The 22,302-nt window shown below is 42.3% G+C and overlaps 2 protein-coding genes across 2 annotated transcripts in view; both read left to right on the top strand.

Annotated features, from left to right (window-relative positions):
- Positions 1–22,302, top strand: part of MCPH1 (microcephalin 1) — a 592,087-nt gene that overhangs the window by 137,344 nt on the left and 432,441 nt on the right. The window lies entirely within an intron of this gene.
- Positions 1,555–22,302, top strand: part of TMEM14A (transmembrane protein 14A) — a 1,080,999-nt gene continuing 1,060,251 nt past the window's right edge. Inside the window, exon 1 of the mRNA XM_082249376.1 lies at positions 1,555–1,609. The gene's annotated coding sequence lies outside the window, so the exon portion shown is untranslated. The remainder of the gene's footprint in view (positions 1,610–22,302) is intronic.

The following is a 22,302-nucleotide window of genomic DNA, read 5'->3' on the forward strand; positions in this document are numbered from 1 at the left end:
AAAAAAAAAAAAAAAAAAACCTGCAAGACAAAGGCATAATGAGCTAGTATGCATCGCATACTAGCCCATTATGTGTAACTTACCTTAAAACGAAGCCCCGACACGGACCCCCGGACATCGATGCGGGCGCTGCCATGATCCCTCGTCTCTTCCGGGTTCGGCGGCTCCGGCGCGCTGATTGGCCGGAGCCGCGATGGCATGCGCGCGGGAGTGATTTTTCCAGCAAGCTCCCGGCAACTTAATTGAAGGTCCCCCCTGACCTTCAGAGCGCATGCGCCGCTCGCGCGAGCGGCTGCATGCGCTGTAAATATCTCCTAAACCGTGCCGGTTTAGGAGAGATTATTTGTACCTACAGGTAAGCCTTATTATAGGCTTACCTGTAGGTAAAAGTGCCAAAAAGCGGGATACTACCGCTTTAATAATTGACCTGTAACTATTATTAAGATCAAACTATTAGTAACCCCTACGGTGCCATTGCAGGGACATATTACCAAGCATAAGTGCCAGAAGGACCAAGGATAAAAGCAGAATACAGTTCTATTCAAAATTATTCAACCCCCACTGAAATTGATTGTTTTGGCCAGTTTGACATTGATTTTGATCATTCAGTCATCCTGCTTACATTTAAATCAAAGAGGCACGTGTAGGTCAGACAAATATAACATAACATTTATAATGAAATACCCAACAAATGTCTTTTCTGTGCTCACATCATTATCAGCTTTATTCAACCCCCAAGTGACATTCAATCTTAGTACTTAGAACAACATCCTTTTACAGTTATAACAGCTTTTAAACGTGAAGCATAGCTTGACACAAGTGTCTTGCAGCGATCTACGGGTATCTTCGCCCATTCGTCATGGGCAAAAGCCTCCAGTTCAGTCACATTCTTAGGCTTGTGCACTGCAACTGCTTTAAGTCCCACCAGAGGTTCTCAATCGGATTTAAGTCTGGCGACTGTGATGGCCACTCCAAAATGTTCCAGCCTTTAATCTGCAACCATGCTCTAGTGGACTTGGAGGTATGCTTGGGATCATTGTCCTGTTGAAAGGTCCAACGTCTCCCAAGCCTCAGGTTTGTGACGGACTGCATCACATTGTCATCCAATATCTCCTGGTACTGAAGAGAATTCATGGTACCTTGCACACGCTGAAGCTTCCCTGTACTTGCAGAAGCAAAACAGCCCCAAAGCATGATTGACCCCCCCCCCCGCCATGCTTCACAGTAGGCAAGGTGTTCTTTTCTTTATAGAACTTGTTCTTCCTCCTCCAAACATAGCGTTGATCCATGGGCCCAAACAGTTCTAATTTTGTTTCATCAGTCCACAGAACACTATCCCGAAACTTCTGTGGTTTGTCCACATGACTTTTGGCATACTGCAGTCGACTCTTCTTATTCTTTGGAGACAGCAAGGGGGTGCTCCTGGGAGTTCTGGCATGGAGGCCTTCATTACGCAGTGTGCGCCGTATTGTCTGAGCAGAAACTTCAGTACCCACATCTGACAAATATTTTCTCAGTTCCTCAGCAGTCACACGGGTAGTTTTCTCCACTCTACGCTTCAGGTAGCGCACAGCAGTCAAAGTCAGCATCTTCTTTCTGCCACGACCAGGTGGCGTTTCAACAGTGCCCTTTGCCTTGAATTTGCGAATGATGCTTCCTATGGTGTCTCTTGGTATGTTTAACATCTTTGCAATCTTCTTATAGCCATTGCCCTTCCTGTGAAGAGTAATCACCTCTTCTCTTGTCTTCCTGGACAATTCTCTTGACTTCACCATGTTTGTAACCACACCAGTAAATGTCTAGAAGGAGCTGAGTATCAGTCATTTTAAAGGTGCCTAATTGGTGCTTATTAGGCTTTATTGCTGCTCCCTGACATCCACAGGTGTTTTCAATACCTGATTAAAAACACTTCAATGAACCTCTGTACTTCAGAGTGGTCTTTAAGGGGTTGAATAATTGTGTCAATGAAGAATTCACAAAAGAAACATTTACTACTGTATTACAAAACCAATTGATGTCATTTTAGTTGCATATGGTTCTTTAACCACTTAAGCCCCGGAATATTTTACCCCCTTCCTGACCAGGGGGTATTTTGCGATTCGGCACTGCGTGACTTTAACGGACAATTGTTGTTTTCGTGCGACGCTGTACCTAAACGAATTTGACGTCCTTTTTTTCCCACAAACAGAGCTTTCTTTTGGTGGTATTTGATCACCTGTGCGATTTTTTGATCACGCGCTATAAACAAAAAAAGAGCGTCAATTTTTCAAAAATAACAATATTTTTCACATTTTTTTATATGAAATTCCCCACAAAAAAAAAGTAAAAATCAAAATTTTTTAACATTTTCGGCCAATTTGTTTTATGCTACATATGCTTGGTAAAAAAAATCGCAAAAAGCGTATTTTGAATGGTTTGCGCAAAAGTTATCGCGTTTACTAACAAAGGGAAAGATTTTTGTCATTTTTGTTGTTGTTTTTTTTTTTAACGCGTAATGGCGGCGATCTGCGTTTTTTTTGCGGTACTGCGACATTGCGGCGGACAGATTGGACCCTTGACTGATATTTTTGACACTTTTGGGGTTACCAGTGACATTTCTACAGTAATCAGTGCTATATATATGCACTGTTACTGTAAAAATACACTGGCAGTGAAGGGGTTAACTTTATTTGAGAGGGAGGGGCTGTGTGTGTCCCTAGGGGCGTGATTCTAACTGTGATTGGCTGTGGCTTGAGGTGTAGTTACACTGATCAACGGTTCTACATAGTAGATCCGTATGATCAGTGTCTCTACACAGGGAGAACTGACAGGCAGCTTGTTTACACAAGCTGCCTGCCTTTCTCCCTCTCCCCCGACGATCGCAGAGTGACCGGCGGACATCGGGTCCGCTGGTCACACGCGCGGGGGGGTGCGTGACCACGCGGGAGCGCGCCGCCGGCGGCGCACGCTCGCTCCCCAGACCCCCCCCAGGCTAGTGACGTACCGATACGTCACTCTGCCTGTGAGGGGCTGACCGCCGCCGTATATAGTTGGGCGGCGGTCGGCAAGTGGTTAAGAAGTCCTTGTAGGATTTAATTCTGAATACAATTACAAATGTACACTAAATTCCCTAAAACCCTTTACAGCATTGGGGGGGTTGAATCATTTTGAATACAACTGTATATATATGCAATAATGTGACTTAATGCAGTATTATCAGTAAACAATGCAATAAAATGCAAAAATCCAATGAATATAGTCCATAAAGTGCTCTTGGTGCTCAATAGTTCTTTAAGGTGCTCCAAATGTTCTCGGGGTGTACTCCCCTAAAGTGTCCCCACTCACCGGAAAGACTTGTAAATAAAGCCTGTGTGGTAATGATCTGCTCCTAGCTATGTTTGGAAATGCAGGGATGAGCCCAATATAGCGTCCTGGTAAAGGCTTGGTTTAGTGTGCTCCGTGCCCCAAATATAAAAGAGGATACTCCATAGTGACAGTTTGTATGACAGGTTTATTGAAAAATAAAATATCCACTTGCATATAAGTAAAAATTAGTCTTCCTAAAATATGCGGCTCGATGGTTCCGGTGGTGTTCCGGCGTGCGTTCCACCGGCCGGAAGTGCCGTTGTACGCTTGGTAACACTAGACGCGTTTCGCCCTTCCACTGGACTTTATCAGTAGTTGATACCCATAGCGTACTATGTTGTTTATATATGCGTAGCTCCTCCTAATACACCCAGTGCAGTACACCCAAAACGACTTATGCCGGAAGTTTTTTCTGGCGGTTTGTAGATAATGCTAATGTTTGAAATACAAATTTAATTACAACGGATGAGATATTCGGGGTGTAAACCTACTTACTGGTAAAATTAACATATGTTCTGCTTAATCATAGTGTCCCCTAGTGGAGACTTGATGAATGTTTATTATATTGCAGTATAAAATCATATTCCTACAGTGCTCGTATTCAGATATTAATATTTGTTTGGGACTTCATCTTCTATATCATTAGTCATTTATGCAGATATGAGCATATGACTATAAACATATTATACTCAACTTTAACATACCATGTAAAATCATTCATGTATAAAAATATTTCCATCATATATAAATTACAGACAATAAATTGTGCATTTCCTAAAAAATTATTAAAAACTTTAAAATTATTTTAATAATTTCAGTGAAGCAATTGATGTCTAAATCCACGTTTAAACCAATGGGTGCCATACTACAAAGCTGGTGAATCCACTTTGTTTCATTCTGTGAGACAGCCTTTTTTATATTGGTGATCCTTCAGTGCCTTTCTATCTTATCAATACCACAAGACCCATTGGTTTAAATGTGGATTTAGACATCAATTGCTTCATTGATAATTATTAAAATAATTTTACAGTTTTTAATAATTTTTTAGGATATATATAGTCCATGGGTGTAAATTCCATCCAGTTGGGCAATAAGCCCCCAAGGAGCAAGTCTTGTTTTTTTTTGTCCCTCTAAGCAATACTTGAAATTTAGGCTTACAAGCAATTAAGGAAAGATCCTTGATAAACTCAAATCAGTCAGTATCATTTGCTAAATTTCAAGCCCAAATGTAATAATAACTCCTCATAAGCTGAAAATTTATAGGTATAAGGTTGATTATCTCAGAATTACTGTGTTAACCCCTTCGCACCGACGAACCGCAAATATGCAGCCTCGGCTTCGGGGGGTTGTACCGGGGTGATGCCTGCAGCTAGAGGCATCACCCTGGTACCGTTGTTTAGAGCAGACAGTCAGCTTTCTTGTACTGACAACAAATGTAGCTGTCATTACAAGGAGCAGGAGGGGACATCCCCCCCACCGCTTTCCGTGTCTCGCCTGGGTCTCCCCTCCCACCGGTAGGCCCGAGGGACCAGCCAGCACATCCGCCGGCTGTCCGAAGACCCAAACAAAGCCAAATTCAGCTCTGATCGGGTCTCTGATGTAAAAACCTGGAAGCGATGTCATGACATCACTTCCGGGGTATTAGAGCCTTATTAGAGCCTTAAAAAAAAAAAAATGTGACAGTATTTAAAACTTGCAAAGAAAGGGATTAGGGGTCCTTCCATAAAGAGCACCTGTCACTGCCTATTACTGTGACAAGGGATGTCCAATTTTTTTTATTTTTTATGGATAGTGTTAAAATAAAAACAAAAATGTAAAGCGCAAGTCGTGCCCACATATGTGAACGGTGTTCAAACCACACACGTGAGGTATCGCTGCGATCATTAGAGTGAGAGCAATAATTCTATAACAAGATCTTCTCTGTATCTCTGAACAAGTTACCGTTAAAATGTTTTAAAGCGTTGCCTATGGAGTTTTTAAAGTACCAAAGTTTGTCGCCATTCCATGAGTGTGCGCAATTTTAAAGCGTGACCTGTTAGGCATAAAATCATCTTTCACATTATACAAAAACATTGGGCTAACTTTACGTTTTTTTTTCTAAATTCATGAAAGTGGATTCTTCCCAAAAGTTGCATATGAAAGACAGCTGCTTAAATACCGTGTGACATAAATATTGCAACGACCATCCTTTTATCCTCTAGTTTCTCTGCTAAAAAAATATATAAAATGTTTGGGGGTTCCAAGTAATTTTGTAGCAAAAAATACTGATTTTAACTTGTAGGCAACATGTCAGAAAAAGGCTTAGGCTCCAGGGGGTTAAAACTTTTATTCAATAGACCAAAAAGGAGCAAATCACTAAAGTCTATAGTTAGGGTGTGCTCTTTAATAAATATCAAATCTTTTTTCCTGACAATTTTGTGTGAAACTAGCAAAAAACGATGGTACCCAGAATTCTAAATGTTGGACATATTACATGAAGGGCTCGTTCAAACCTGCAGCAGCAAGTGCTGCCCCTGTAAAAAGTGTTCTGCGATGAATAACTTTTCAGAAGGCCATAGAGCAACAGCTGCCAGGCATTCAGGACAAACTTCTCCTGCCTCCTGAATGCACAGGGATTTTCTATGTAAATTATGCTCTCCAACCAGAAATCAAGGGTTTGATTTGCACTTGCAGCACAGACCCATTCACGTTTGCGGCAGCATTTTATAACCCTATGCAGCTGCATGTTGTCTTTTAGGTGCATAGTTACGGGGGGGTGGTAAAACTGTGGCTCAACACACTGTTTTTACCCTGCTTTTCTAGATTGGCTCTACACTTTTGCATTGTGGTAGGATGGGAAGAGGGGAGCCTGATGAAAACTTGGGGAAAGCAGTCTGTTAAAGTGATTTTGCTGAGTAATCAATAATCATTGTTGGGCACAGCAGCAAGCAGAAAAAGCTTTAAAGGGGAATGCTAGTTTTGTGCAGGTTTTTAAATATTTGAATAGCTTTTTTGATGAGAGGATGACATGCAAGGGTCTAAAAAAAAAAATGCCAAAAACAAAATCAACCATGTAGTTCATCAAACTGCGACTAAATACAGAAAGGGGCAGGGGAGGTTTGAGAAATGTCAACATTTTCTTTTGCTTTTAATTGGTCCCAATTTCTCACATCCTTCAGACCCATCAGTTAGACCATGATGTCACACATCACATTGCATGACTAGTTGGGAAATTGCGAGGCCAATCTTGGTCGGTATTTACATTTAAATTAAGCTGCCTACCTTCCTGGGTCTGCTAATCACTTTTCACTTTTTTTTTAATTTTCCAAATTTGCCAAAACACAATGTATCATAAAAAACTGATTTAAAAAGAAAAATAAATCTATATTATATTAAATTATATATATTTCAAATGGACCAGCAGTGAAGTGCAATAATAGAAAGTTTTGATCCAAGGGGTTTCCCACATACCATAGTGAGCTGAAAAATGGGAATGATCGTTTTGGGCATCCCTGCCTACTTTTTTTTTTTAATCTTTTATTTCATCTCCATGCTTCTGATCACCTCCTTGTTTTTAAGTGTTAACCTCTAGGGATTGCTGCTTGGCATTTCTCACAGTGGATATCCAATGGTGATAGTGGGCCATGCCTGTTCCTAAATTTTGAAACAACCACTTGTACCCCCCATTTGGAGAGTGGTGATAGTGGGGTACAACAATTGTGGGAAAGGAACAGCATTGTCATCCTATAACAGGAAGTGCCGTAATAAGGACCTTTATGGCAGGATCACCATGCATTACCTTAAAGCAGTGGTCTCCAAACTGTGGCCCGGGGGCCAAATGCAGCCTTTTGCTTGCCTCTATCTGGCCCTTTGGGCACTATTCTTCCAAATGACACCAATAATTGGCCACTATTCCTCTTACGAACGCTATTGATGAGGTACTGTTTCTCCCACTGATACCAACAATGGGGTACCATTCCTTCAACTGACACCAATGATGGGGCACCATTCCTCCCGCTGATACCATCTCAATAGGGGACAGTTCCTCCAATTAAAATCAATGATGGGACATGGTTTACTCCTTCTGACAACAGTCTGCCCCCCCCCCCCCCCCACTAAAGCCTGAAGGACAGTGCACTGGTCCTTTGCTTAAGAAGTTTGGAGACCGCTGCCTTAAAGGATCAGTTTACCTTCTGTACATTTTAGAGCAGTATTTAAGGTGTAACATGTTTAGCACCTTCACTCTCTCCCTTCTCTGACAGTTGGCAGGGGTTCTTCTCCCCTGCAGCTGATGTCACATTTTAAAATTGGTGCAGCTGTGTAGGGCAACACCTGCACAACCACATCATTCCTTTACAAATCACTGTGAATTAATAAACTAAAACATCCCTCTGCCATCACAGAAAACAGACTTGTAGTTTCAACGGACTGCAAGTGTGCTGATCAGCATGTGAAAATGTGGAGCCGCACACAGATGAAATCAAAAAGGGTGTCTTTATTCTTCAAAATCATCCAGGACAAACAGACAGTGTGAGGAACAGAATATGTCCAAGGTAGACGCGTTTCACGGCACGAACGGCCGCTTACTCATTACCACGGTCACCGTGGTAATGAGTAAGCGGCCGTTCGTGCCGTGAAACGCGTCTACCTTGGACATATTCTGTTCCTCACACTGTTTGTTTGTCCTGGATGATTTTGAAGAATAAAGACACCCTTTTTGATTTCATCTATCTGTGTGCGGCTCCACATTTTCGCATGCATCTTTCCGGACGGCGGATCTAGCCAGCACCAGATTGGACGCACACCTGAGCGGCATTCCCTGCCCCTTCCCCCTTCACATTGCTGATCAGCATGCCATGCTTGTCAATTCACTCTGTATCCAGCATTCAAACTGAAAGTCCATACAGAGGCATAGCAAGAAAGCTGGAGGGAAAGTGCAGGAGCCCGACACTGCACCCGTGATCTGCTGACGGCGGGTGCAATGCTTTGCAGGCTCCTGTGGGGAAAAATAAACATGCACAACTATGTGCATTTATTATTTCTTTCTGAAAAGTGAACTAAGCCTTTAATTTAAGCTGCTAATTTAAAAAAGGTTGAAAATTACTTTTGAAATTAAATTAACATATTAAATCTAATATGATTTAGTTTACTTATACTGTGACATTTTTCATATTCAAACTGTTATTTGAAGAGAAATGTATGCTGGTTCAACAATTATGAACCTTTTGTAAATCTTGCTGTTTCTATCATTTCCAAGTCTATTTTTTTTAGTTGTATGCTTTTAATGTCTAATAAAATATACTTTTACAAACCTAGTTTTCATATTTATTTCCTTTTTAAAGTGCTTTTTTTTTTTGCTAAAAATGCTTATATGCTCTTTCTGTTTTTGTGATGTTTAGGGAGAGGGGGGTGGAGTGTCATATAGATCAAATCAGTGAAACAATCAATAAACCAGCTACTAATAAACCTTCCACACCATAAGTGAAACTCCTACAGTGAAAATGATGTCTGCGAAATGCCTCCTAAATTAGTGTCGATAAATCATCCAATATTCCTCAACCTCATGAAAACGTGCAAAGCCTCAACACCCTTTGTGTCCACCACTGGAGTATATTCATCCACTTACCAGAAATATGTGACCTCACTATAGTTGCAAGTCTTTCAGCGGGTTATCGACCCACTTTGATTTTTCCTCCAATTCACTCCCATAACATCCACATTACATTGTACCCAGACAGCATGTAAAAAAAGAAGAAACAATGCATTGCTCCAAATAGTGTTACACCATTAAAAACGCATTTTATTTTAAATCCCAAGCAAAAATACCACTGGTACATACAGAAACATTTTATGGTCCAATAGTCGGCACCAATTTGACAAGCTTAGCTTGTTTAAACCTCTGTATCTCTGCAATTAGTGTATTGCAGTTGTATCAAGCATCACTCCACCCGCCCGGTATCTCTGCACAACATTGCACCTTTGCCCGGCTCCAGAGTGCTCCACTTGAAAGCTGTCAAGACTGTCAATACCAGTACATGCCTTGGCCACACCTTTGTGTCTATAACTTCATGATGCAAGTCTCTGAGTTGGCAATCTTAGCTTGTAACAGACTCTTTCTTTTGCTACACAAGGACTACTGTAGGTTGTTTTGAAAGCCAAAACTTTTTGTTTTCTTCCCCCCCCCTCCCTCAAGGTGGTTTCTTTTTTCACCTTAACCTAGATGATAATATACCATCTATCTTTACTGTTCTGGAACATTATAAGGAGATTTCCCTTCATTGTCTGAATGTGTGGTACAAGCAGTATAAGATTGGTTCCAAATCACAGCATCCTTTCGACCGCAAAACCCCGTACACACTATGAGAAAAACAGAAGAAAAATCTGTACAAGGCACGATGTCCGCCTGTCTACACTTCCTTACTAACCAGTGACGTCACTTTTGGCGACTCCATGGAGCGCACAACGGCCACCTTCTTGGAGCGTTTAGAGAGGTGTGAGCCCATTACTTGGTTGAGGAAAGGGGGTGCAATTGATATGCGATCTGAGCTGGTGCCGGTCAGGGCACATTCTATGTAAGCCTAACTATTGATGTAAGTGTGTGGCATTTTATTATTTAATAAAACAGTGTTGCACTATTATGGGTGTCTCTGTATTACTTCCATATAATCATCGGCCATCTGAGCGGGATTTGAAAGGTGCAGACCTAGCCAGGTGTTCTGATTGCTGATAAGACTGTATGGGGCCTGGGGCTTCTGGTGAGCATATTTCTGAGTCTTATCACGAGGTGGAGCACTTGAATCAAAATAAGATGGCATAGTGTGGGCGACAGCGTTTATTTAGCACTAATTTATTCCACTTGAGGACTTTTTTTGTATATGAACTGTGAATGCTTCACATTTATTAATTTCTGCTGGTTATATAGCAATAGTGTATTGTGTTCGCACTATTGGCACATTTGTATACCTATTATTTATTTTCCAATATATCTACATTAGCCTTCATTTGACAGCACCTGCTTTTATATGTATAATTTTTAACTTTTGACTTTCGATTCCGAATTTGCAAAGGAAAATTTCCAAAGTAACAAATGTTTTCTCATGCGCGAACAGAACGAGCAATATTTGTTTTAATGTGTACTGTTTTCGGTACGAGAAATATCGGATAAGAAAGACTGCGCATGATCAGAAACAACAAATAACAAAGCCTTTGTCGTGCGAGAATTTTCATACATTAATTTTATCCTCTTTTCGGACTTGCTGTGGAGCATCAAGAAAACGGGCTGATGAGGTGTCTCCAGTCCTGATGGAGGAGCAACAGGAACACCTTTGAACAGCAGCATTATCAAACTGGGGAGAGTGTAGTGTCAGAAGGACTTTACTAACAAGTTAAACCTGACCTCCAGCTAACACTTTTTAGGCAATTACAGCAAACAGGGTTTTCTTTTTTTTTTTTTTGTTTTAGAAAGGTTTTATATAAATTAAACCCTAAGGCTCCATGCACACAGGGCGTCATAAAAACGTGCTCCAAAGCTGTTTACATAACGCCGGGAAACAGCAGCTGTAAAAACGTGCTTTCAGTAGCTTTTTCTACTAACGTTATTGCACGTTTGGCCACAGTAGCTGTTAGCAGCGTTTTTTCTGCCTCCATTCAAAATCAAATTGATTTGAATGGAAGTCACAGATCCGACTTGCGGTGCGACCTGCACTGTGAGAATCTTGAGGGGGAACTCCACGCCAAAATGGGGAAAAAAACGGCGTGGGGTTCCCCCCCAGGGTTCCAAACCAGGCCCTTCGGGTCTGGTATGGAATTTGAGGGTAGCCCCACGCCGAAAAAACGGCGTGGGGTCCCCCCCAAAATCCATACCAGACCCTTATCCGAGCATGCAGTCCGGCATGCCAGGAAAGGGGAGGGGAAGAGCGAGCGGCCCCACCCCCCCTGGATCATACCAGGCCACACGCCCTCAACATGGGGGGGGTGTGGGTGCTTTGGGGCAGGGGGGGCTCTGCACCCCGCACCTCAAAGCACCTTGCCCCCATGTTGATGAGGACAAGGGCCTCATCCCCACAACCCTGGCCGGTGGTTGTGGGGGTCTGCGGGCAGGGGGCTCATCGGAATCTGGAAGCCCCCTTTAACAAGGGGGCCCCCCCAGATCCCGGACCCCCTCCCTATGTGAATGGGTATGGGGTACACTGTACCCCTACTCATTCACCCCATAAAATGCAGTGTATGGAAATAACGACAGGAGACGTTTTGGAAAATTTATTAAAAATCTTCATCCGGCTCTTGTCCTCTCCGGGGGTCTTCTCCTCTCCGAGGGTCTTCTGCTCTTTTGCTGTCCGCCCTTCTTGTCTTCTCCTCTCCGGGGGTCTTCTGCTGTCTTCTCTCCGAGGATCTTCTGCTCTTTTGCTGTCCGCCCTTCTTGTCTTCTCCTCTCCGGGGGTCTTCTGCTGTCTTCTCCTCTCCGAGGGTCTTCTGCTGTCCGCCCTTCTGCTGTCCAATCTTCTTGTCTTCTCCTCTCCGGTCTTCTGCTCTTTTGCTGTCGGCTGTCGGCTGTCCTTCTTCCTCCGGTCCTCCTCCGACGACGTCTCCAGCGATTATGCCGGCCTCTGGTCTCTGCAGCTTATTATATAGCCATTAGGGGCGTGGCCGCCAGATGACATCATCTGTGACACAAGGGGGCGTGGTCTCCCAATGACGTCATCTGTGACACAAGGGGGCGTGGTCTCCCGATGACGTCATCTGGCGGCCACGCCCCTAATGGCTATATAATAAGCTGCAGAGACCAGAGGCCGGCATAATCGCTGGAGACGTCGTCGGAGGAGGACCGGAGGAAGAAGGACAGCCGACAGCAAAAGAGCAGAAGACCGGAGAGGAGAAGAAAAGAAGATTGGACAGCAGAAGGGCGGACAGCAGAAGACCCCCGGAGAGGAGAAGACAGCAGAAGACCCCCGGAGAGGAGAAGACAGCAGAAGACCCCCGGAGAGGAGAAGACAAGAAGGGCGGACAGCAAAAGAGCAGAAGATCCTCAGGGAGAAGACAGCAGAATACCCCCGGAAAGGAGAAGACAAGAAGGGCGGACAGCAAAAGAGCAGAAGACCCTCGGAGAGGAGAAGACCCCCGGAGAGGACAAGAGCCGGATGAAGATTTTTAATAAATTTTCCAAAATGTCTCCTGTCGTTATTTCCATACACTGCATTTTATGGGGTGAATGAGTAGGGGTACAGTGTACCCCATACCCATTCACATAGGGAGGGGGTCCGGGATCTGGGGGGGCCCCCTTGTTAAAGGGGGCTTCCAGATTCCGATGAGCCCCCTGCCCGCAGACCCCCACAACCACCGGCCAGGGTTGTGGGGATGAGGCCCTTGTCCTCATCAACATGGGGGCAAGGTGCTTTGAGGTGCGGGGTGCAGAGCCCCCCCTGCCCCAAAGCACCCACACCCCCCCATGTTGAGGGCGTGTGGCCTGGCATGATCCAGGGGGGGTGGGGCCGCTCGCTCGTCCCCTCCCCTTTCCTGGCATGCCGGACTGCATGCTCGGATAAGGGTCTGGTATGGATTTTGGGGGGGACCCCACGCCGTTTTTTCGGCGTGGGGCTACCCTCAAATTCCATACCAGACCCGAAGGGCCTGGTTTGGAACCCTGGGGGGGAACCCCACGCCGTTTTTTTCCCCATTTTGGCGTGGAGTTCCCCCTCAAGATTCTCACAGTGCAGGTCGCACCGCAAGTCGGATCACCCTGATCCGACCTGCGGTGTGACTTCCATTCAAATCAATAGGCTCCCGTAGGGAGCCATTGATTTTGAATGGAAGAAAAAAAACGTATAACGTCGCTTAACGCACGTTAAGCAACGTTATGGAGCCTTATGGAGCCTTTAGCAGCGTCAGACGTTTTTTGCAGCTTGACGCTGGAGCTCCTGAACCCACAGTTCCTGGGTTTTTTTTGGAGCTGTAAAACGCCTATGCCACTTGGAGCTCCTAAAAGCTCTATGTGTGCATGAGGCCATAGAATAACATGGATGGGCGTTCTGCAGCTGCAAAAAAAAACGTCTGACGCTGCTAACAGCAGCTGTAAAAACATCCAGTGTGCATGAGGCCTAAACATTGCAAGCACCCCCTGTCAGCGTTCTAGTTTGTCTCGACCCTCTAACTGCAACTTTTGGTGTTTTGTTTGGTCTGTTGAAGTTGAAAAATAACACTCACTGGCTGGATCAAAAGGTAAAATTAAAGGAAAAAAACTAAAAAACAAAGCTAATTGAACTATCACATCCAAGAATTCGTAAGCCAAAATATAATTTTTGCTTAGGGTTTAATACTCTTAACTCATTTGTATTTCTTTGCTCCATGGAGAATTTTGTCATCTTAGCCATGTTTTATTCTTAACTTTATTTATATTCTTGAATTTACTTTTTTTTTTTTTTTTTTTTTAACAGTCATGTTGCAGTGTGTTTCCGAAGAGAAAAATAGGACTTTTTAGCACAAAGAACTAAAGCGCAAACATAAGACTTTTATTGATTCCTATTAAAAGCCAAAGTAGCAAGGCAGCATCTCCAATGTAGACATGCAGAGATGTAGAGCACAGTGGGATAGTCATGCCTTGGTCTGTTCATCCTGAGGCTCTTAATAGCAGGCTTGGATACATCTTTTCTTTTCAGTTTTAATCTGAATCAATAAAACATTTTTTTTTCTGCTCTATACTTTGTTGTGTTAAGAAGCTTTATTTTCTGACCTGAAGTGCAGAGGTACACAAAAATTGTCATACTTTCTCTTGGTGGGCGCTAGTTTTTCAAGATGCTGCCATACATGTGGGAGGATGATTAAAGGCACGCAGGAAGGGAAGCTTGATGGGGCATAACCTTGGAAATCTACAGGGAAGAAACATTGTGCTATATATATATATATATATATATATATATATATATATATATATATATATATATATATATAATATATGAAAAAAATAATTTTTTTATTTTTTTTTCAAATGCGTGAACATTAAGCAGCATAGTGGCTGATTTTAAACCAAACCTGGTATGTCCTCCAAACTGTATGTATTAAGCATATAAGCCATCGCATTAATGTGTATCAAAACGTATTTGGCTGTAAGGGCTTATTATGTGACGGTATTCGTTTCCTCAATTTGTCTGCTTGCATACACGCACCCATTGTATCAAATTAACTTGTTATTGTTTGTGTTATCCGAACTTTTAGAGCCCATTCACACTAGCACGACTTGTGTAGCCCCAGGTCGCTTGACATAACAAAAGCAATGTTAATCAATCAGTGCCATCTTAATTGGCACTACTGAAGTCGCTCCGACTTCAGAAAAGGGTCCTGTACTACTTTGAGGTGACCTGTGATCCGACTGTCCCATATACTTCAATGGGAGTCGCCTCCTTATCTTAATTGAAGCGACTTATCAGACTTTCCAGGAAGAAGAAAGAAATTAGCCAGGCATTCCCCACAGACAAAGTCGCCTGTCTCTTCAAAGTAGTGCACAAGTCTCTTCCAAGTCTCTTCAAGTCACGGGGCGACTTTCTGGTCGTGGTAGTGTGAACTGGCTCTTAAAGTGGTAGTAAACTCTGTTACACCACTTGTACCTACAGGTAAGCCTATAAGATGGCTTACTTGTAGGTAGTGTAAATAGCTCCTAAACTGTGCAAGTTTGCGCTCTGAAGGTCTGGTTTATAGTGCTGGACCTTCAGAGGCCATGTCGTAAACGGCGGCTCCTACGCGCGTGTGCGCAGAAGGGACATCGTGCCTTTGACGACTCATGTAGCCGGAGCCTGCAAAGCCAGGAGGAAGATCGGGGAAGATGTCAGCCCTCTCAGCGGTAGCATCGAGGCGCTAGAGGGCTTTATTCTAAGGTAAGTCTATCATGTGTTAGTATGTGATGCATACTAGCACATTATGACATTGCCTTGCAAGCATTTTTTTTTTTACCGCCTGCGGTTTACTACCATTTTAGGATTTAGGCTTTATTCACATGCAAATTTAGCTGCGACCAGGGGCTGTATATGCTGCTTGCCCACGCTGTGTGTGAACAGCTGCAGCTGTCAACGGCTGTCAGATAGTTCAACTAGTGTTCATCCAGGAGGTTCAGTATAACATTACATAACGTGTCATATGCCATCTGCTATATACATGAGGACTCGGGTGAATTGAAAATACTTGATTACTGACATCTGACACATGTTTGAATATGGTTCGTGGGAAAATACTGTTAAGGCTGGCCATACATTATACAGCTTTCCTTTAGATTTATCAAAACCATATACAGTGCCTTGCGAAAGTATTCGCCCCCCTTGAACTTTGCGACCTTTTGCCACATATCAGGCTTCAAACATAAAGATATAAAACTGTAATTTTTTGTGAAGAATCAACAAGTGGGACACAATCATGAAGTGGAACGAAATTTATTGGATATTTCAAACTTTTTTAACAAATAAAAAACTGAAAAATTGGGCGTGCAAAATTATTCAGCCCCCTTAAGTTAATACTTTGTAGCGCCACCTTTTGCTGCAATTACAGCTGTAAGTCAGTTGGGGTATGTCTCTATCAGTTTTGCACTTCGAGAGACTGAAATTTTTGCCCATTCCTCCTTGCAAAACAGCTCGATCTCAGTGAGGTTGGATGAAGAGCGTTTGTGAATAGCAGTTTTCAGTTCTTTCCACAGGTTCTCGATTTGGATTCAGGTCTGGACTTTGACTTGGCCATTCTAACACCTGGATATGTTTATTTGTGAACGATTCCATTGTAGATTTTGCTTTATGTTTTGGATCATTGTCTTGTTGGAAGACAAATCTCCGTCCCAGTCTCAGGTCTTTTGCAGACTCCTTCAGGTTTTCTTCCAGAATGGTCCTGTATTTGGCTCCATCCATCTTCCCGTCAATTTTAACCATCTTCCCTGTCCCTGCTGAAGAAAAGCAGGCCAAAACCATGATGCTGCCACCACCATGTTTGACAGTGGGGATGGTGTGTTCAGGGTGATGAGCTGTGTTGCTTTTACGCCAAATATAACGTTTTGCATTGTTACCAAAAAGTTTGATTTTGGTTTCATCTGACCAGAGCACCTTCTTCCACATGTTTGGGGTGTCTCCCAGGTGGCTTGTGGCAAACTTTAAACAACACTTTTTATGGATATCTTTAAGAAATGTCTTTCTTCTTTCCGCTCTTCCATAAAGGCCAGATTTGTGCAGTATACCACTGATTGTTGTCCTATGGACAGAGTCTCCCACCTCAGCTGTAGATCTCTGCAGTTCATCCAGAGTGATCATGGGCCTCTTGGCTGCATCTCTGATCAGTCTTCTTCTTGTATGAGCTTAAAGTTTAGAGGGACGGCCAGGTCTTTGTAGATTTGCAGTGGTCTGATACTCCCATTTCAATATTATCGCTTGCACAGTGCTCCTTGGGATTTTTAATGCTTGGGAAATCTTTTTGTATCCAAATCCGGATTTAAACTTCTCCACAACAGTATCTCGGACCTGCCTGGTGTGTTCCTTGTTTTTCATGATGCTCTCTGCGCTTTAAATGGACCTCTGAGACTATCACAGTGCAGGTGCATTTATACAGAGACTTGATTACACACAGGTGGATTCTATTTATCATCATTAGTCATTTAGGTCAACATTGGATCCTCACTGAACTTCTGGGGAGTTTGCTGCACTGAAATTTTGCACGCCCAGTTTTCAGTCTTTTATTTGTTAACAAAGTTTGAAATTTCCAATAAATTTCGTTCCACTTCATGATTGTGCCCCACTTGTTGATTCTTCACAAAAAATTACAGTTTTATATCTTTATGTTTGAAGCTTGAAATGTGGCAAAAGGTTGCAAAGTTCAAGGGGGCCGAATACTTTCGCAAGGCACTGTAATATGAGGTCAAACCTAAAGCTTTCAATTTGTATGCAATCAGGCAGGCCCTTACACTATATAGTTGGTGGTAAATATAAAGGAAATTGAATAAGAAAACTGTATAATGTATGGCCAGCTTTACTTTGATAATGAGTTGTGGTTGGTACCATGCCTTGCAAGCTTCTCTGTATTCAGCTTTTATCCATGACACGCTTTATGGATTATGTGTGATGAAAATCCATAGTACATCTTGATATTAAGTGCATCATGCAGCCCTGCAAGCTCTTCAGGATTCGGCTTTTGTTTTAAGACCATCAAAAGTACATGATAAAAAACAAAAATGTACAACTTAAGAGAGCCATATACTGTTTACCCTTTACAATACAGTAAATAAGCATCGGTTGTGATTATATTTATTTGCAAAACTATATTGGTACATATCCCATGTGCTATTTACTAATAGGGGAGCCAAGATATATGTGTACCCATGGTCCTGTGCTGTGTTAGTGAGGGAGTGTTTTTAATGACTTTATGCTTCCCATGGTATGTTTATATGGGAATAAAGAACTATACTAGGACACAGCCTGTGGTTGCTTAATTTTTGATTTGTGATTTTATCTAATTTGTGAAAAATTAACTATTTAAAGGTTAAAATTCGATAAGTAGTTCATGGCAGTCCTTAATGCAGGCTGTCCATACATGACGGTGTATATTTTTAGAATCGGTGGACATCGAACCAATATGTGGTGTGCTTGGGACTTTGTCTGTAGTTTAAAGTATTGTATGTACACCCAATTACTAAAATCTCATTTTAACTTGTAACTAAAGGCAAAAGCAGTTTGGAAAGAGGGGAAAGGGATTAGAACGCTGGCTTTTTTTTATTGCAGTCTGTGCCCTTGTTAGGGAAGTTTACCCTTCACATTTGTCATGTTTGCCATTATCATCAAAAGTAAAAGTGAAATAAACCCCGGCAGGGAAAGGGTTAACATTGTGGGTGATCAAGGGGTTAAATGTGAGCCTAGGGGAGTGATTCTAACTGTGGGGGCGTGGCTTGTGAAATGACCATAGAGATCTGTGATCCTATATAGAAGGATCACAGGGGCTCTATGATCATTCCAGGGAGAAGAATGGTCAGCTGTATTTACAACTGACCGTTCTTCTCTCTCAGCGGGGAACGACCGCGTGTGTCAGGCGGCAATCGGAGCCGCCTGCCCCGTGCATCAGCTTTCCCGCTGCTGAGTGGGGGCGGGAGCGCGATGCCGGTGGCGCACGCTCGCCCCCTACCTCCCTGCGCGTGACCGACGTAGGTCTACGTCGGTTCGCGCAGGAAGGGCCGCATTGCCGCAGTAAAAAGGCGGTGGGTGGTCCGGACGCAGTTAAGAAGCAATTTCAGATTATGCATTTCCCTCTTTCCTTTAAGCTCATGTAGTATTACGGCCCAACCAGAAATGTATTTACATTTGTTGTACAAAATAAACCAACATTTATCTTAAATGATAGAAGAATAGCCTAGGCTATATACAGTGCTTGCCGCAGAAAAACAATTAACTTAATGTATGTGAACAATGTTAAAAACTTATCTTTACAGTATAAGTGAAAATACAAATCAATTAAACACATAAACATTAATGAAAAGTTCCAAGGAATTGATAAATAGATAAATAAGTATTTTCCAGTGGTGATCAATATATGTGAATAAAATAAATGCAGGAAGTGACGAAAGGTTGTGGAACGCACGTCAGCACGCTACTCACCACGTGGAACGCAAGCCGGAACACTCCGCTCGCCACTCTGCTAGGAGGTGTTTGTAAGTGGTTTCTTTGCCGGCAAACTTGGAGTTTGAGTCTTTCTTCGCTACGATTTTTATGAATATTTGATGAATAAACTTTTAAAACGATAATACACTATCTGGAGCCTTTCTTTTAACCCTATATCCTGAGGATCGAGATCGGGTAAGGAGGAACCTAACCTGTATCCCACCAGGATCACCCACAAAGGGGATCCCCAATCCGGCCTGAACGGCCTCCAAGCGCTGTAGGTCCTAGTGCTATACAGCACATAGGACCCAACAATTCTGGTAAGTCATTTATTTCTACCACAAGCCACAGGAAAAGAGGAATCCACGTCACGAAAGTCACAAACTTTTATTTATTGAGCACAAAGCACTTTGCACCTGATCACCACTTGAAAAGACTTTATATATTGAATTTTACATTTATTTTATTCACATATATTGATCACCACTGGAAAAAGACTTATTTATCTATTTATCAATTCCTTGGAACTTTTTATTCATTTTTATGTGTTTTAATTGATTTGTATTTTCACTTTTATACTGTAAAGATAAGTTTTCAACATTGTTCACATACATTAAGTTAATTGTTTTTCTGCGGCAAGCGCTGTATATAGCCTAGGCTATTCTTCTAGCATCCATTTTAAATCTACAGCTGCTGCCACACAATATATATTTTTATATTTATATCTCACTAATTACACACATTTTTATATTTTTATCTTATATTTAACAAAACCTTTTCCGAGGCGCGGGGAGATACACTAGTATAGTGTTATCTTTTTTCTATCTATTTATCTTAAATGTTTTGTGTTTAATGTGCTTGTTAGGTTTAAGACTGCTGAGGAATAAAGCAGAATGTACACAGATTTTGCATCTGTGTGTACTGCTGTCTTTTCAACAAAGCGGGTTTAGCTGGAAAACCAGTATTCAATCAACCTTTTCAGCCAATGGCTGCAGTACTGATCGGTTTGTTCTGACGATCAAAATACAATAGCACAGATCCTTGCATCACATAATTTGTGTTGATGCGGGGATCTGTCCTCTATTCCCTTCAACCCTCTGGTTTCTTACAAAAAAAAGAAAATGCACGTTTATACCCAACTTTAGGCTATGCCTTATTTATTGTTACTGCTTTGCCATTTTTCTACCAGGGCATTTTTTTAATTTTTCACATGTTAAAATCTGCATTTTTTTGAAGAACAATTGGCAATTTACAGGGAAAAATACATTCAAATGAATTTTTGATCACACAAACACAATATAATTCACAATCTGTTGGTAAAATATAAAATATGAGGTTGTATTGAGTAAATATATAACAGACATTTTAAGCTATAAAATTACAAGCAGCCATGAAAATTAGCCATATGCAACACTTTAAAAGTCTTTACTTTATAAGTTAACTGTGCTTTATGGCCCCGCAGTTATTGCTTTCACTCAGACGTTTGCTTTATTTGTGGTGTGGCATAATTTCCATTTACATACAGGTTCGCCCTCTTCATGAGCGTTTGCATCCAGGTGTGTGTGCAGGCGATGGGAGTGCTTTCTGTTTGTTTGTTTTTTTTAACCATTTGTATTTATTTTATTATATTTTATTAATTTCTTTAAAACATTACAGCTCTCACAAGTTGGCTCACAAGTTCCCAGTGATATAATTGACAGGTGACCGACCTTATTTAAGAAGCCATTAGGAGTCTTTTAGACCCCCGGTGTCTCCCCTGCCCTCCACTGCAGCTAATTAAGCACAGAATGTGCTTTTTGTAGCCAGGGGATGACAGCTCTGACCTGGAAGTGACCTGTCCTGCTCAGCATCCTAAAGTCATTTATCATGGTCCTGAACTTCCTGGAGGGAGAGCACATAAACCACCTTGGACCACACCGGCTGGGGGGGGGGGGGGGGTGATCTGGGCAACTGTAGGGGGGGTGATCTGGGCAACTGTAGGGTCATCCAAATCACTTTTACATAAAAGCTAAAAGTCTGCTGAAAAAATAAATATCAAGCTCATTGCTGCAGTAGCTGCTGTGAGCTTGATTTACAGCCATGACTACCAAGACATTTATACAACTACTTTGGTATACAAGGAATTTTAACTGATAAACATGAATGAAAACACAAAGTTAAAATTGTACAACAAAAATATATATGTATTGGTGTACTGTGACCTCAAAAGCTGGTATTTCCTCTCTGCCTCCTTACCTCTCAGCTCCCTCCTTCAGTGTCCTCACGTATCACTAATTTACTAACAGACCTAACAGCCTGGATGTCACACCATTTCCTCAAGCTTAGTCTGTCTAAAACTGAGCTCATGATTTTTCCTCTCTCATGTGCCTCTTCCCTTGATTTCTCTGTCAAGATCGATAGCACTACTATCAGCTCATCCTTGCATGCCGAGGTTCTATGTGTAATCCTGGACTTTGAACTATCCTTTCAGTCCCACATCCAAATCTTGCCGCCTCAACCTCTGCAACATCCCCAGAATACGCTCATTCCTAACCAGTGACACCACAAAGCTCTTAATTTGCTCCCTGGTTATCTCTCGCCTAGACTTCTGCAACTCCCTCCTTATGGGATTATCTTTACATAGGCTACCCCCTTCAGTCTATCAGGAATGCTGCTGCCAGGCTCATTCACCTTACCAATCGTTCAGGGTCTGCTACCCCTCTCTGTCAAAAGCTCTGCTTGCTTCCACTTGCCCAACGAATTACATTTAAAATTCTAAACCTACAAAGCCATTCACAACTCTGCCTCCAGCTACATCACTAACCTAGTCTCAAAATACCAACCTACTCGTTACCTTTATTCCTCCCAAGACTTCACTGCTCTCTAGTTTCATTGTCACCTCCTCCCATGCTCACCTCCAGGACTTTTCCCAAGCTTCTCCTATCCTATGGAACTGTTTGCTTTTTGAAAATCCCTAAAAACCCTTCTCTTCAGAGAAGCCTATTCTGTACCTACCGAACAACTGTACTTTTATTTTGTCCATCAGATCATCCCCCACAGTTATTACCTCTTGTATTACCAGTTATTACCTCTTGTATTACTTGACCCTCCCTCCTAGATTGTAAGCTCTAACTAGCAGGGCCCTCTGATTTCTTCTGTATTGAATTTTATTGTAACTGTACTGTCTCACCCTTGTAAATCGCTGCACAAACCGTTGGTGCTATATAAATCCTGTATAGTAATAATATTGTCCCCTTGGCAGTCCACAGCACATTGTTCCAGAAGATCTGGCCTTTGACTTTGTTAATAAAGAAACTGTAGCTGCATTCTAATGTTCTGTTTGGACCACCAGCATGAGAAGTCACCTCCCATGCAGCTATTTTGGTGCATGTAG

The sequence above is a fragment of the Pelophylax lessonae genome, assembly GCF_965119305.1.
Source record: "Pelophylax lessonae genome assembly, chromosome: 3".
Lineage (NCBI taxonomy): Eukaryota > Metazoa > Chordata > Amphibia > Anura > Ranidae > Pelophylax > Pelophylax lessonae.